Source organism: Procambarus clarkii, chromosome 19 (assembly GCF_040958095.1).
Source record: "Procambarus clarkii isolate CNS0578487 chromosome 19, FALCON_Pclarkii_2.0, whole genome shotgun sequence".
Taxonomy (NCBI): Eukaryota; Metazoa; Arthropoda; class Malacostraca; order Decapoda; family Cambaridae; genus Procambarus; species Procambarus clarkii.
The window spans coordinates 40,181,162-40,195,395 of NC_091168.1; positions in this window are offsets into that span (position 1 = coordinate 40,181,162).

The following is a 14,234-nucleotide window of genomic DNA, read 5'->3' on the forward strand; positions in this document are numbered from 1 at the left end:
TTGGGTTATTTGTGGACCTGCGTAAAGCTTTCGATACTGTCAACCACCAAAACCTTCTTCTTAAATTACATCATTATGGTGTCAGAGGACACTCCCTACAATACCTCAAATCCTACCTTACTGACAGGCTCCAATGTGTTTCTGTGAATAATACAATTTCTCCCACCCTACCCATCAACATTGGTGTTCCCCAGGGCAGCATACTTGGCCCTCTCCTCTTTCTCATCTACATTAATGACCTTCCAAATGCCTCCCAACACCTCAAACCAATCCTATTTGCTGACGACACAACCTTCATTTACTCCAGCCCTGATCCCCTTGCTCTAAATGCCACAGTAAATACTGAGCTAAATAAAGTCCATCTGTGGCTAACTGCCAACAAACTCACCCTTAACATTGACAAAACTTTCTATATTCTGTTTGGCAATAAATCCTCTAATCAAATAAATCTCAAAATAAACAATACCCAAATTTGTAACAAATTAGATGGCAAATTCCTTGGCATTCTCATTGACCATAAGCTGAATTTCCAGGGACACATTCTAAACATATCAAAAAAAGTTTCAAAAACTGTGGGCATTCTTTCTAAGATCAGATATTATGTACCACGCCCTGTTCTGGTGACTCTCTATTACTCCCTTATCTATCCATATCTCAACTATGGTATTTGTGCTTGGGGCTCTACTACCCAAAATCACTTACGTCCTCTAATTACTCAACACAAAGCTGCTATTAGGACAATATCCAATTCTGGCCCCAGACATCACTCGGTACCCCTACTCAAATCCTTGAATATGTTAGACATTAAGTCACTGCACATTCTCTCATGTGTATTATACATATATAAAACGCTAAACTGTAATGCCAATCCTGATCTCAAAAGCTTCATAGAAGGTTGTAACAGAACCCATGAGCACCACACCAGAAATAAATACAGTTTTGATATTCCTAGAGTACGACTTAATCAAACTAGAAATGCTCTACAAATCAAGGGGCCCAGGATGTGGAATGACCTTCCCAACCATGTTAAAGACTGTACCTCTCTCAACCAGTTTAAGTTAAAAACGAAGCTATACCTAATAAATTCCCTGTAACCTACCTTACCCCTCTATTGTCAACCCATGTATGTTTTTTGTTTTTTTTTGTTTTTCAAATCAACGCTGTTTTAATGTAATTTTCTGTAATAATCTGTAATTGTATTTGTGCTGTTTTTTCAACAATGTTCCTCCCTCTTTTACCCCTATTTTTATTTGTACTCAACGCATATTTTTCTTTTTACCCATTAGTTTTAAGCTTTAGTCAGTAGTGTTTTTTCCTGCCCGAAACGCTTTGCGTAATAGTGGCTTTAGGCATTGTATGTACTAGCTCTATCTATAAAGCCAACAAACTTTGTAAAATCTCTTTATGTATGTACCTTTGCCTAAATAAAAATTATTATTATTATTATTATTAATTACTGATTTCTGCTATGTTACCCCCTCTTTTTTTATTCCTTCTTTCAACACAATTTATATCTAATCACGATTACTATTAATTTAAGTTTAAGTGTTTTTTTCCCACACCTTGCCCGAAATGCTATGAGTATTAGTGGCTTTAGGTATTGTATGTACTAGCTCTGTCTATAAATCCAACATCATGTTTGTAAATTAACTAAGTATGTACTTTTCCTGAATAATTTTTTTATTATTATTTATTTTTTAATCAGTAAGTATTAAAAGAAGGCACCAAGCTGGGAAGGCTATGTAGCACCATTGTGTGTAGCAATAAACCAATTTTTTTTAACAAATAATGCACTTGTATGGTAAAATAAATCCTGTCAGCTGTAAAAATATTGATGCAGTTATTTAAATAAAAAAAATAATGAAAGAAATATTACTGGTTTATTTTTATCCTATCTTTTGTACTGTACAGTATATCCAAGGAAGTGAAAAATTGAGACAATAGACATAATGCACAATTTAATGAATGATTAAAAATGATTAGCATGGATTAGCAGTTCAAAAGAAATATGACTATTACATATCAACATGAGATCTTAATGATGCACGGTTAACATGATTTAATAAGGATAATACAGTACTAGTAATAATACTAACTATAATTTAAAATCTTTATTACTGATTTTTTTTTATTAAGAAGCTTTGGTATACACAGCAATGTACTGCTACCCTATTCTATATGGAATATTACACAGTGTAGATAAAAAAAAACTAGTTATAAGTTATCTAATACTCCCATCTCACAGGAAGGTTAGACATACATGGAATCAAGGTAGAAAATACCAGCCTCAATACAAAAAACAAATGAACTCTGACTAAACAACTCTTCACGATTTTCACTAGAGGTAAGCACTGAATCATGGAAACATTATATTATAATTACTCTTACCAGTTTCTACAAGACTCCTCTCAAACAATGTATTTTTTAACATGTTTAGGTATACACAGCAATGTGCTGCTTCCCTATTCTGTATAAAGGACCACACAGTGTAGATAAAAAATCAGCTACAAGCTCATACAACATCCTCACCTCACAGGATATCCAGTCATACATGGAATCAGGAGAGAACAAAATACTTAAGGCTGATCTATTAGCCTCCACTGGCAAAATCTGGATGCAGCGCATGAATATCTTCCAATATTCCTGAGTGTATGAAGAAATTACAGAGCTCAAAGTACCTCATACAATTTGGTATGAAGTCGCTGATAACAGGGCAATCACAGATATAGTGTTGGAGAGTATGTTCTCTCAAGTAAGACTGAAAACAGATTATTTTCCACCAAGAGGGTTATCAACCCATGGAACTGCCTACCCGATGAAACCGTAAATGCCAAATTCCAGCTAAAAAAATATCATTAAGACAATTGGCGGGCCCTTTAACAAGCCGCCGGCTTTCTGTCCTCGTCGAGGCCACTAGATAGTTAGTGGCCCTTGGGTAAATTCAGTATATATATACAATAATTGTCAGCGCATCTTCCGAGCAACAGGGACAGCTGCACAGTATCTCTTAGAATTACGTAGGTAAACATCAAATGTAACATATTTGTTTACTACAATGTCGGTGCTGGCTGGAGAAGTTGGAAAAATATAGTTTCACTTCGAAATATACTAATTTTATAAGAAAATTTGACGTAAATAGGATGCAGTAGAGCTCCGATAAGCCAGCGCTAAATCTTCAATATGAAGAATGTTGCCTACTCTCTGATTGGCCAAACGAAACACAGTAGTGACCTCTGTCGGCACGCAGGTGAATCAGACCCAAAACCCAAATATCTTCTTAAGTGGACCTACCTGAATTGCACCTAAGCATCTTAGGGCATACTTTCGAACCTTCGTAGCAAACCTACTTACGAAGAAATACATGGAGCTTCGTGAATCTAGGTCAGTCCATCCCAGTATGACGAGGATGCCGGCTCAGGTGATGAAGCGGCCTCGAATGGTATTTTATACTATATTCAAAAGTCGGAGTACCTTACGCAATGAGAGAAGTTAACGAAAGCCAACAATGCTGTCAAAGTGACCAATACCACCCCAACACAGGGTGGACCACGACCTCCTCTAGCACCCCGGGGTAAATATGCCAGGCTGGCATTGATATCTGTAGTTAACAGTGACAGGATGTACTCCTGGATGAAACGTGATCTCCCTAGCGCTTTTCATGACCCCATATGCCTTATACGCCCTAGACACGCCTCACCCTACATCAGTGTGTCCAGGTCAAATGAAGACGCCATATCTAACCTACTCCAAGGTCGGGTGGCTGGCATCATATTCAGTAACGCCGACTCACCTGCGGGCTCCAGGAGATACAAAGATAGAGGGGGGGGGGGTAGAAATAGCCTAAGCTGTTCTATCCCTTTGAGATATATTTTTTCTTGTCTCAATAAACATACTGGAACTTGATACAAAGAGTACCGTGTCACATTCTACTCCCATGACCTTGACATCTCATATGCGAAAGAATTACCAGGTGTGTACAGTGTGCGGGAAAATGTTGACTGTATACCTGGACACTGGTAGTCAGGTAACTATCATTAAGATGGACTCATTTAGCACCTTCACTTAGGTGCGCCTTAAGGAAGGGTGTGCACAATTAACAACTGTCAATGGTAAACATTTTGACATTCTAGGAAAATGCATTTTACACTTTAATATTAAAAAGACAAACCTTGTATCCATGAATGCACTGTGGTGGATGCAGGCGATGAGTCACAATAACGTGGCTGAAGTATGTTGACCAGACCACACACTAGAAGTTGAAGGGACGACGACGTTTCGGTCCGTCCTGGACCATTCTCAAGTTGATTCTGGACCATCGACTTGAGAATGGTCCAGGACGGACCGAAACGTCGTCGTCCCTTCAACTTCTAGTGTGTGGTCTGGTCAACACTGTGGTGGATAATTTAACATTCCCTGGTGATAGGGATGGACTTTTTACGAAGATTCACATATTCTTTGTCATCACAGTAAGGAGCACGACACCGTAGGCTACAGTTGGGACCTGTGTCTTTCTCAGTAAAGTTAATTGATCATCCTCCTGTAATTGCTTCAATTCAAAGAGCCCCTAAATATGTGAATCTTCCTAAACAATTGTTCAGATCTCTTCAAGACCCTGACAAGACAATTTGTGCATTACATGCTATACACAGACACGTGTGCCCACCACGGTCATGTAAGTTTATTAAGGTCGCCGTGGGTCCCCAAACCTGCACACAGAAATAACTTCACATGAGACCAGGAGGCATGGCAGGATGTGCAGATTACCCCCCCCCCCCCCCTCTCATTGAAAAGTAGAGGTGCAATAGGTACTCTGAGAGAGAACTCTGTCCATATCAGAGGCCCGAGACTGTTCAACACGCTTCCACTACACATAAAGGGAATAACTGACCGACCCCTCTCAGTGTTCAAGAGAGAACTTGACAAGCATCTTCAAAGGATACCTGATCAACCAGGCTGTGATTCATACGTCAGGATGCGAGCAGCCGCGTCCAACAGCCTGGTGGACCAGTCCAGCAACGAGAAGGCCTGGTCGACGACCGTGTCGCGGGGAAGCTAAGCTTCGAAAACACCTCAAGGTGACCTAGAGGTAAGGTGGGAAGAAATATTCAACCTGATGTAACGGGGGGGGGGGAAATAGCTCTCTCTCGTCCATCATTCCACCCCCCCCCCCCCTAGTTAACTAACGAGGTCGGGGGAAACAGCTCTCTTTAGTCCGTTATCCCGCCCTCAGTTAGCTAACTATTCTAAAGCACCCCCAGAGTTCCTACGGCAGCCTCTCTTATTCAACACCTTGTAACCTAGGTATCTGATTACCTAGGTGCTACAACTACAAGGCATTGTAACTTGATCGGCTACCCGCAACTCTAGAAAACTCTAGAACACATTTCATTGCCACAAACGTATAAGAGAAACGAAAGGGAAGAGATGAATAACGAAGTAATTAGTGAGGATTTGGGGTGAGAGAGGTAGAGAGGTGGGAGGGGCGAGGAGGGTCGTCAGTTGAAAGTGAGAGTTTGGAGAGGGGTGGATGGAGAGGAGTAGATAGGTAGAAGTAGAAGAGTAGATATTATAAGTAGAAGAGTAGATAGTAGAAGAAATGCTGCCACCATCCATTCATTTGTCCGTACCTACAAGACAAGGAATGGAACTTGTCTGTATTACAATATTCTCAAAGATGTTATCAAGAGGTCATTATTTGTATGTTCCATCTGTATTATGTACTCAATAAAATCATGAAACCAGTAACCGCAGAGGCTTTCTCATCTCAACTCAAACTCTAGGGAACAAAGTTAAAGACAATTTAAATAATAAATTCATCAATTATATTTCACATGATAAGTATCATAATTTAAGCAATTCAACTTAATGTTCAAGATTAATATGCAAAGTGAGTCATCATTCAAGAATTCGAGAACCCTACAACTTGACTGCCCCTGATCATCACACAACACTTGTAAACACGACCAAGTCACCTAAATGTTCACTCACCGAGGACTGAGTCAACGTTGAATAGAGAGGGGAGGGGGGGAGAGTCTGCAGTTGTCAGGCAGCGTCACCCGCCGTCCGGCGACAGCCTATCTCGGTCGGCGGCTGTCCTCTCCTCTGCTCTGCTCTGTTGGCTGTTGGCTCTGTTGGCTCCTATATCTCATCCCCCTATTCTCCAGCTCCCTCAGTATATATTGGGAAACCTAGTAGCTAACTCCGCTCACAAGTAGATAGCCTCAGGCTCTCTACAAACGTCGGCATGTTTGACCGCTATCAGGCTACAAACTTTAACTCGCTAATACACGAGAGAGAGAGAGATATTTCCCCCACCCCGCGTTTCGGGCAAGTCCTTAATCCTGTGGTCCTTGGAATACGATCCCCTGCCGCGAAGAATCGTTTTTTCATCCAAGTACACATTTTACTGTTGCGTTAAACAGAGGCTACAGTTAAGGAATTGGGCCCAGTAAATCCTCCCCGGCCAGGATACGAATCTATGACATAGCGCTCGCGGAACGCCAAGCGAGTGTCTTACCACTACACCACGGAGACTGCTTTCTCGGAGAGGCTACAGGATCCAGTAATTTCAGTAGAACTTCGGTTTCAACTCTTTTACCATGTCGTAGCTCAATCGATTAAGGCAGCGTCTGGGATGCTCTAGACGCAGGTTCGATTCCTCCTCACGGCCCTTGTTGATTTGTTCAGCCATCTGCAGTTTGCTGACATTACTGGAACCACCAGTAATGACTGGTGGTTCACATTTTGACATTTTGACCAACACATTTTGAGCAACCAAATTAATTTGCAATCATGAAATCACTCAAACTGTTCGAAATAGACTCACCGGTAGTATGTGTTGGTAATGATTGAACAAACAGAAAATTGTCACTAATTATTCGATTAAATTCATACAGTTTCAAAGTATAGAAATCAGCACTGTTAGAAACATCTGTGCTGATGTTTTTTGCATTTTTTGTATCAAATGTATTTTTTTTTTAGTTTATTTTTTTCCTAAACAAACATAAGCAAGTTTTTTGTTTCGTTTCTAGATGTTGGTTTAACTGAATGATCCAAAGAAACTTGGCTTTTCTTGCATGGTAGTATAATGATAGACGGAAGTGTCTACAGTCTCCGTAGTGTAGTGGTAAGACACTCGCCTGGCGTACCGCGAGCGCTATGTCATGGGTTCGTATCCTGGCCGAGGAGGATTTACTAGGCGCAATTCCTTAACTGTAGCCTCTGTTTAACGCAACAGTAAAATGTGTACTTGGATGAAAAAACGATTCTTCGCGGCAGGGGATCGTATTCCAGGGACCTGCTTTGAAACGCTACGCGTACTAGTGGCTGTACAAGAATGTAACAACTCTTGTATATATCTCAAAAAAAAAGTGCAGTTGTAGATTTTACTTTGCCCTAGTTCTACACGGTTTTGATAAATTTCTTGGTGTATTATTGGTCTCTGGCTGCTTATAGGCAATCCAAGGTTATTGTCAATTCTTTCTTTGAAGGCAGATTTTATGATTAACTCATCCGTTCTATCATGCATTGGGAGGCCAAAATGAGATGGATTCTACATGAAATGGACTGTTACCAGCATTAACAATATGGTTGCATTTGTCTAGCTACAGACACAAGCACGTAGCAGTTATATCTTAAGGAGTAGAGGGCGCAGTTTAAGGATATAACTGAGCTTGCTGTGAAGTTTCTAAAAAAAACACTAAATATTTGATTGTGGTTCTCAAGACTAATGGAGGCGTGCAATACGTGAGGCAGGATGTATATAATGACTGAAAACAATATTGTTATGCATTTACTTTTTCGTCTGAAAAAAATTACATCCCTAAACATCTACTTCATTGTCAACTACTATTAAACTCGGAACTAATAACACTACACTACACTGTTCATTTCATTAGGACAGCAATAATGATTCAGTACAGTTCATTAAACTGTACACACTAGATTTATTTATAGGAATTAATATTTTGGATGATAATACATCCATATAAAAATAGTCATTAGATAGATTCTTAGTTGGTTTATAAGTGAATCGAAGATTTCATTATTAAAATTTAAATAATAAAAATTAAAATACATGATTTTTATGTAAGATTTTTTACATTTCTTAACATTTATAATAAATTTTAAAAAGTTAGATTTATTTTCATATAATAATTATATTTGTTTAATAAAACATTGAATTAATTACACAATAATTTTATTATTTTATGTTTTATGATCGTCAAGTGCAAATTAAGGTATATATTCGGACAGTTCTCGCAGCTCTTTGTTTGCAGTGTGTTTAATAATAATAATAATAATAATAATAATAATAATACTAATACTAATAATAATAATAATACACAGAGAAACCACATTATCGTGATATATCAATGACAAAATCCATAGGTGCGTGCATCTGGATGTACCCAGCGCATAGATTCGAATCCTCATCACAGTTCTTGTGTTTTTTCTCAATAATAATAATAGTTTTAAAAATAATAATAATAATAATTATGAATTGTGTCTGGGGACAGGAAGCCAGAGTGTATTCATACATGTTAGGCTTATAACGAGGTCTCCTTCCACCCCTTTTCCCCCCCTAAGGTCGAATTACTGACTCAGCCTACGATGCCACCCCACAACAGGCTGACTAACTCCTGAGTACTTACTTATTGCTAGGTGAAAGGAAATGTGTATAACCATTGATTGTTGCCACTGAAGGCAACAAGTTTAGTGTGTGCACCCCGCACACACTAAACTCATCCGCACACCATTTCATACTCATCCTGGGAGCGGTAGTACACAAAGTATTAAAGAGGGCACAAACGGTCTTTATCAAACCTCAACGGAGATTATTACATTAACAATTTTGTCTATCCTTCACTCCTTATAAGTTTAATGTCAGCTGGTGAAAGATAATGTTCTATTTCAGTAGCTATATATTTATAGTCAATCATTATATATTAATGGTAGGTCATATCGCTAATACATAATTGTTTGAGCTATGGAGGGAGGGCGCCTTACAGCTGGGTGGACAGAGCTTCGGATTCGTAGTGCTGAGGTTCCGGGTTCGATTCCCGGTGGAGGCGGAGACAAATGGGCAAAATGTTTCTTTCACGCTGATGCCACTGTTACCTAGCAGTAAATAGGTACCTAGGAGTTAGAGAGCTGCTATGAGCTTCCTAGGGGGTGTGTAACAAAAACGAGGCCTGGTCGAAAACCGGGCCGCGAGGACGCTAAGCCTCGAAATCGTCTCAAGATAACCTCAAGATGGAGTTATTACAGTCATAAGGGAGCTGCTGTTTGTTATTATTAGTCTTCACAATATTCTACTTGCTTCTTAAACACATGTGTCGTTTATTTACTGGCAGCGAAATGTGGATACAGTGCAAGGATTTCAGGTATTTTATCTTTAGTAAAAAGATGGTCTGCCATTTCATACAACGTGAGTTTAGATTTATCTATAAACGGCTCCATTTCATTACAGTCCAAGATATAATGCTCGAGTGTGCGTCCCTGTCTTTGTCCACACACTTTACATTTTACTTCATCTAGATCCCTATACAAGCCGAACTGCCAGAAATACCTGTAGCCAAGTCTAATTCGAGCTTTTTTTTTTTAGTCTGCTGGTTTTGTTACTTGCCCCATACACATGTTTTACTTGACACATTTCATTGTGATGAACAGTGCACCTGATAGTTCAAGTTTGCACTGTTCTGCTTTTTTCAAATTCATCCACGTGTACTCGTCTAATGACTGTTTTAAAGGACTTATTTGATAACTCGAGATTCCGTTCAACACTGTCTTTATTTACTACAACCTTAGCAAGGGCGTCAACTTTGTCATGTTCCTGCAGACCAATGTGAGAAGGACTCCACAACATTTCGATATTTACCCGCTTATTAAGTATGCTTCTATATCTATGTCTGGCTATTGCATACATCAGATCTTTAGTGGATTATGCTGCTCCTCTGCTTGTTTTGATGCCTGAAAGAAAGATTGGAGGGCTTGAAAAATTGCAGAATGAAGCCTTGAGGATAATCCTTGAGTGCCCTCGTACCACAAAGATAATTAACTTGAGAAAAGAACTTAATGTTCCGAGTGTTGTTGATCGTATTACTGAAATTAACTGTCAAATTGGTATAAAAATGCTTAGGCTAGCTCATCCTAACCCTTGCACAGAATTTTTTTATTGAGGGTCAGCATTGTTCCAAATGGAAAACTAAAACTAGAACTGAACTCAGAATGTATCAGATTTATAGTTTGTACCAAGAGAGACAACAACGGCGCTTTCCTGCACCGTTGGTGATTACACCCATTCAAATTTTAATCCCTCTGTTATGGTTGAAGGCTGAAGAAAAACAATCTTCGTCCACATGGTTTTATTTTCAGCCAATAACAACAACAACCAAAACAATTATCAGGTACATGAAATATTATTAACAAGATCATAAACAAAAGAGCATCTGCTCCAAACATGCTACCTCCAACATCTGTAGTACTCAATCCCAACATTCCTCCCCTTTTAAATAAACTCTACTCCTACAGGTTAAGTCTATCAGGCGGTCGTATGACTCTTCCTGATTTTCTCAACTGGGCGTCCTGACCTGTTACTTCTGGGAAACATTCTTCTGAATTACTCCCTGTAGAGTCCATAGGGTTAACTGTATCCTCATTACCCTCTGCTGCCCCTTGCTCTGCCTAACTGTCTCCTGCAGGTGCTGCTACCCCTTCATTGTTAGGATTGGTATCAGCAGTTGCCCCATCGAGGGGGGCCTCGTAGCCTGGTGGATAGCGCGCAGGACTCGTAATTCTGTGGCGCGGGTTCCATTCCCGCACGAGGCAGATACAAATAGGCAAAGTTTCTTTCACCCTGAATGCCCCTGTTACCTAGCAGTAAATAGGTACCTGGGTGTTAGTCAGCTGTCACGGGCTGCTTCCTGGGGGTGGAGGCCTGGTCAAGGACCGGGCCGCGGGGACACTAAAGCCCCGAAATCAACTCAAGATCCCCACCTGATGGGTCTTCAAAATTCCCTGTGAACCTTGACATGAGCTGATTTGCATGCCTTTTCCAATTAATGTTCCCAAAACTCTGCACTTGCACAGTGAAATTCCTGCGGCCCAGGACTTTCCTAATTTTCCCTTCCACCCAGGGCTTTCCACTTCCAAAATTCCTTGCATATACTGCATCCCCCTCATTAAACAATTCCTCTCCCTGAGCCAACTGACTGGCCAAGCTAGTTACCGATTTCTCTTTATCGGGATCTGTCTTTACTGCTTCCATGTGCACTTTAAAGTGTCTATTAAACAGTAATTCAGAAGGAAATTTACCAGTAGTAGAATGAACAGTTTTCCTTTGATTATATAAAAATCTACAAAGCCTTTTATTAATAGTATCTTCCGTAAACCGCTTTAACCCTTCTTTCAAGGATCTCACTGCTTTCTCTGCGAGACCATTTGAAGAAGGATTATAAGGGGTAGGTGTTACATGTTTAATACCATTTTTTTCGAAAAAAAAATCCTCCATTTCCACAGAAACAAAATAAGGAGCATTGTCTGAGACAACCATGTCTGGTAATCCAAAATTACAAAATGTTTTCCTTAGTAATTCACAAGTTACAGAAGATGTGGTGGAATTACACACATGAACATCCAGAAATTTTGTGTATGAATCCACCACCACCAGGTAATATTTGTTATCCATAGGTCCCGCATAATCTACATGAAGCCTAGACCAGGGTTTTCCAGTGCATGGCCAAGAAAGTACTGGGGCCTGTGGTTTCTGATAATTCTTAAAGCAAATATGAAAATTTTTTGTTACCTCAGCAATATCCTGGTCTATTTTTGGCCACCAACCCCAACTTTCAACTTCTGCTTTCATAGCATTTATGCCATTATGGCCTACATGCAGCTGTTCCAAAATCTTACATCTCAGTTCCCCAGGCACCACCACTCTATTCCTATACAAGAGTACATCCTGGTGAATACTAAGGTCAGCCTTCACTGCAGCATACTCTGACAATAACAAATTATCATTCCAACCATATTTGACATATTTCATCAACAGACTTAATTTGGGATCTCTACCAGTTGCCTTCCTAATAGTCTGGAATGAAATATCCTCAAAAGACAGATTCCACCAGGTAACATACTCCACTGGAATACTGGAATTTAATTCTTCTGTCACAGACCTATTTAATGCATCAGCTACTACATTATCCTTGCCTGGCTTAAACTCTAAATCATACTCAAACTGCGAGAGTAGTAATACCCATCTTTGAATTCTAGCATTGGCATTAACTGGAACCTGTTTACCTCTGACAAACAATCCTAGCAGGGGTTTATGGTCTGTTCTAACAAGAAATTTCCTCCCCAGCAGAAAACACCTCAGTTTTTTTACACCATATACCAAAGCTAAGGCTTCTTTATCTACCTTGAAGTTACCTTGAGGTACTTCCGGGGCTTAGCGTCCCCGCGACCAGGCCTTCTGGTTGCTGGACTGATCAACCAGGCTGTTGGACGCGGCTGCTCGCAACCTGACGTATGAGTCACAGCCTGGTTGATCAGATATCCTTTAGAGGTGCTTATCCAGTTCTCTCTTGAACACTGTGAGGGCTCTGCCAGTTATGCCACTTATGTGTAGTGGAAGCGTGTTGAACAGTCTCGGGCCTCTGATGTTGATAGAGTTCTCTCTCAGAGTACTTGTTGCACCTCTGCTTTTCAACGGGGGTATTCTGCACATCCTGCCATGTCTTCTGGTCTCATGTGATGTTATTTCTGTGTGCAGGTTTGGGACCAGCCCCTCAATTATTTTCCACGTATAGATTATTATGTATCTCTCCCGCCTGCGCTCAAGGGAATACGGTTCTCTAACTGAGAATAATTCTGTTCCGCAGGAGATAATTTCTTGCTAGCAAAATATACTACTTTATCCTGTCCATCTACTTCCTGTAATAATACACAACCCACTCCTACTGGAGAAGCATCTACCTCCAGTTTTAACGGAAGTTCACCAGTAAAATTAGTGAGCACTGGAGAATTGATCAATTCCTGCTAAATATTCCTGAAGGCATTTTCCTCTCTTGCTGCCCACTTAAATCTAGCCCTTTTTTCAACAATTCATACAAGGATGCTAATTTTGTTGAAAAGTTCTTCACGAACTTACAAAAATATGTAACCATCCCAACAAAAGACTGTACTTCCCCAACTGATGTTGGGGCTGGGACATCTATTATAGCAGCTACATTTTTGTGAGAAGGAGTAAAGCCCTTACCTGAAATATGGTACCCCAGATATTCAATGGCCTTGGTCTTCAATGTTGTTTTTCCCTTATTGATCTTCACATTGTGCTTTTGCAAAAGATTCAAAACTTGTTCAAGTCTAGCCTCATGCTCTTCCTCATTCTCCCCACATACAATAATGTCATCTAAAAAACTAGCCACACCTTCAATGTTAACTAACAACTGGGACATGAATCTCTGAAAAATTGCTGGAGACGAGGAGAGTCCAAAAGAAAGTGTTTTATACTTAAATAACCCCTTGTGGGTATTAATCATTAACAATTTCTGAATCTCCTCCTCTACAGGACTTTGCAAGTAAGCATCTTTCAGGTCAATCTTAGAAAAAAATGCCCCCTTGCAGACCACTGACAGCAACTCATCTATCTTAGGTAAAGGGTACTTCTCACAGTGTATGCGGTTGTTCAGTTCCTTGAAGTCTGCACAGATTCTCAAGGATTTCCGATCTGCCTTCAACACTGGTACAATTGGGGCTGCCCACTCACTATGTGTAAGTGGCTCTAAGATGCCTTCTGCCACATAGTTTTCCAGGGCTGATTCTACCAATTGCTTGTAATGAAACGGCACTGTTCTTGCCTTGAAAAATTTAGGTGAAGCCCCACTTTTCAGGTGAATTTTTGCCACCATGCTATTAATTGTCTTATCTGCCTCCACTGAATATTTATCTAACATTTGTACGGCACTTTTAATTGTTTTAACTATTGACAATTCATCTAGGCCCGCCAAGAAAATTCCCACTTTTCCCATGAGATCCTTACCACATAGGCTAGGATTATGTGAACCCACTACATAAAAATCCTGGACAATTTCTTTTCCATTATAACCTACTTTTGCCGACACCTTGCCATAGACCTTAATCGGTACATTATCATAAGCACTTAATGCTTTTTTACCTGGTTTTACATTCAATTGCAAGGTATCTGCCCAATCTCTAGACAATGTTGACACTGC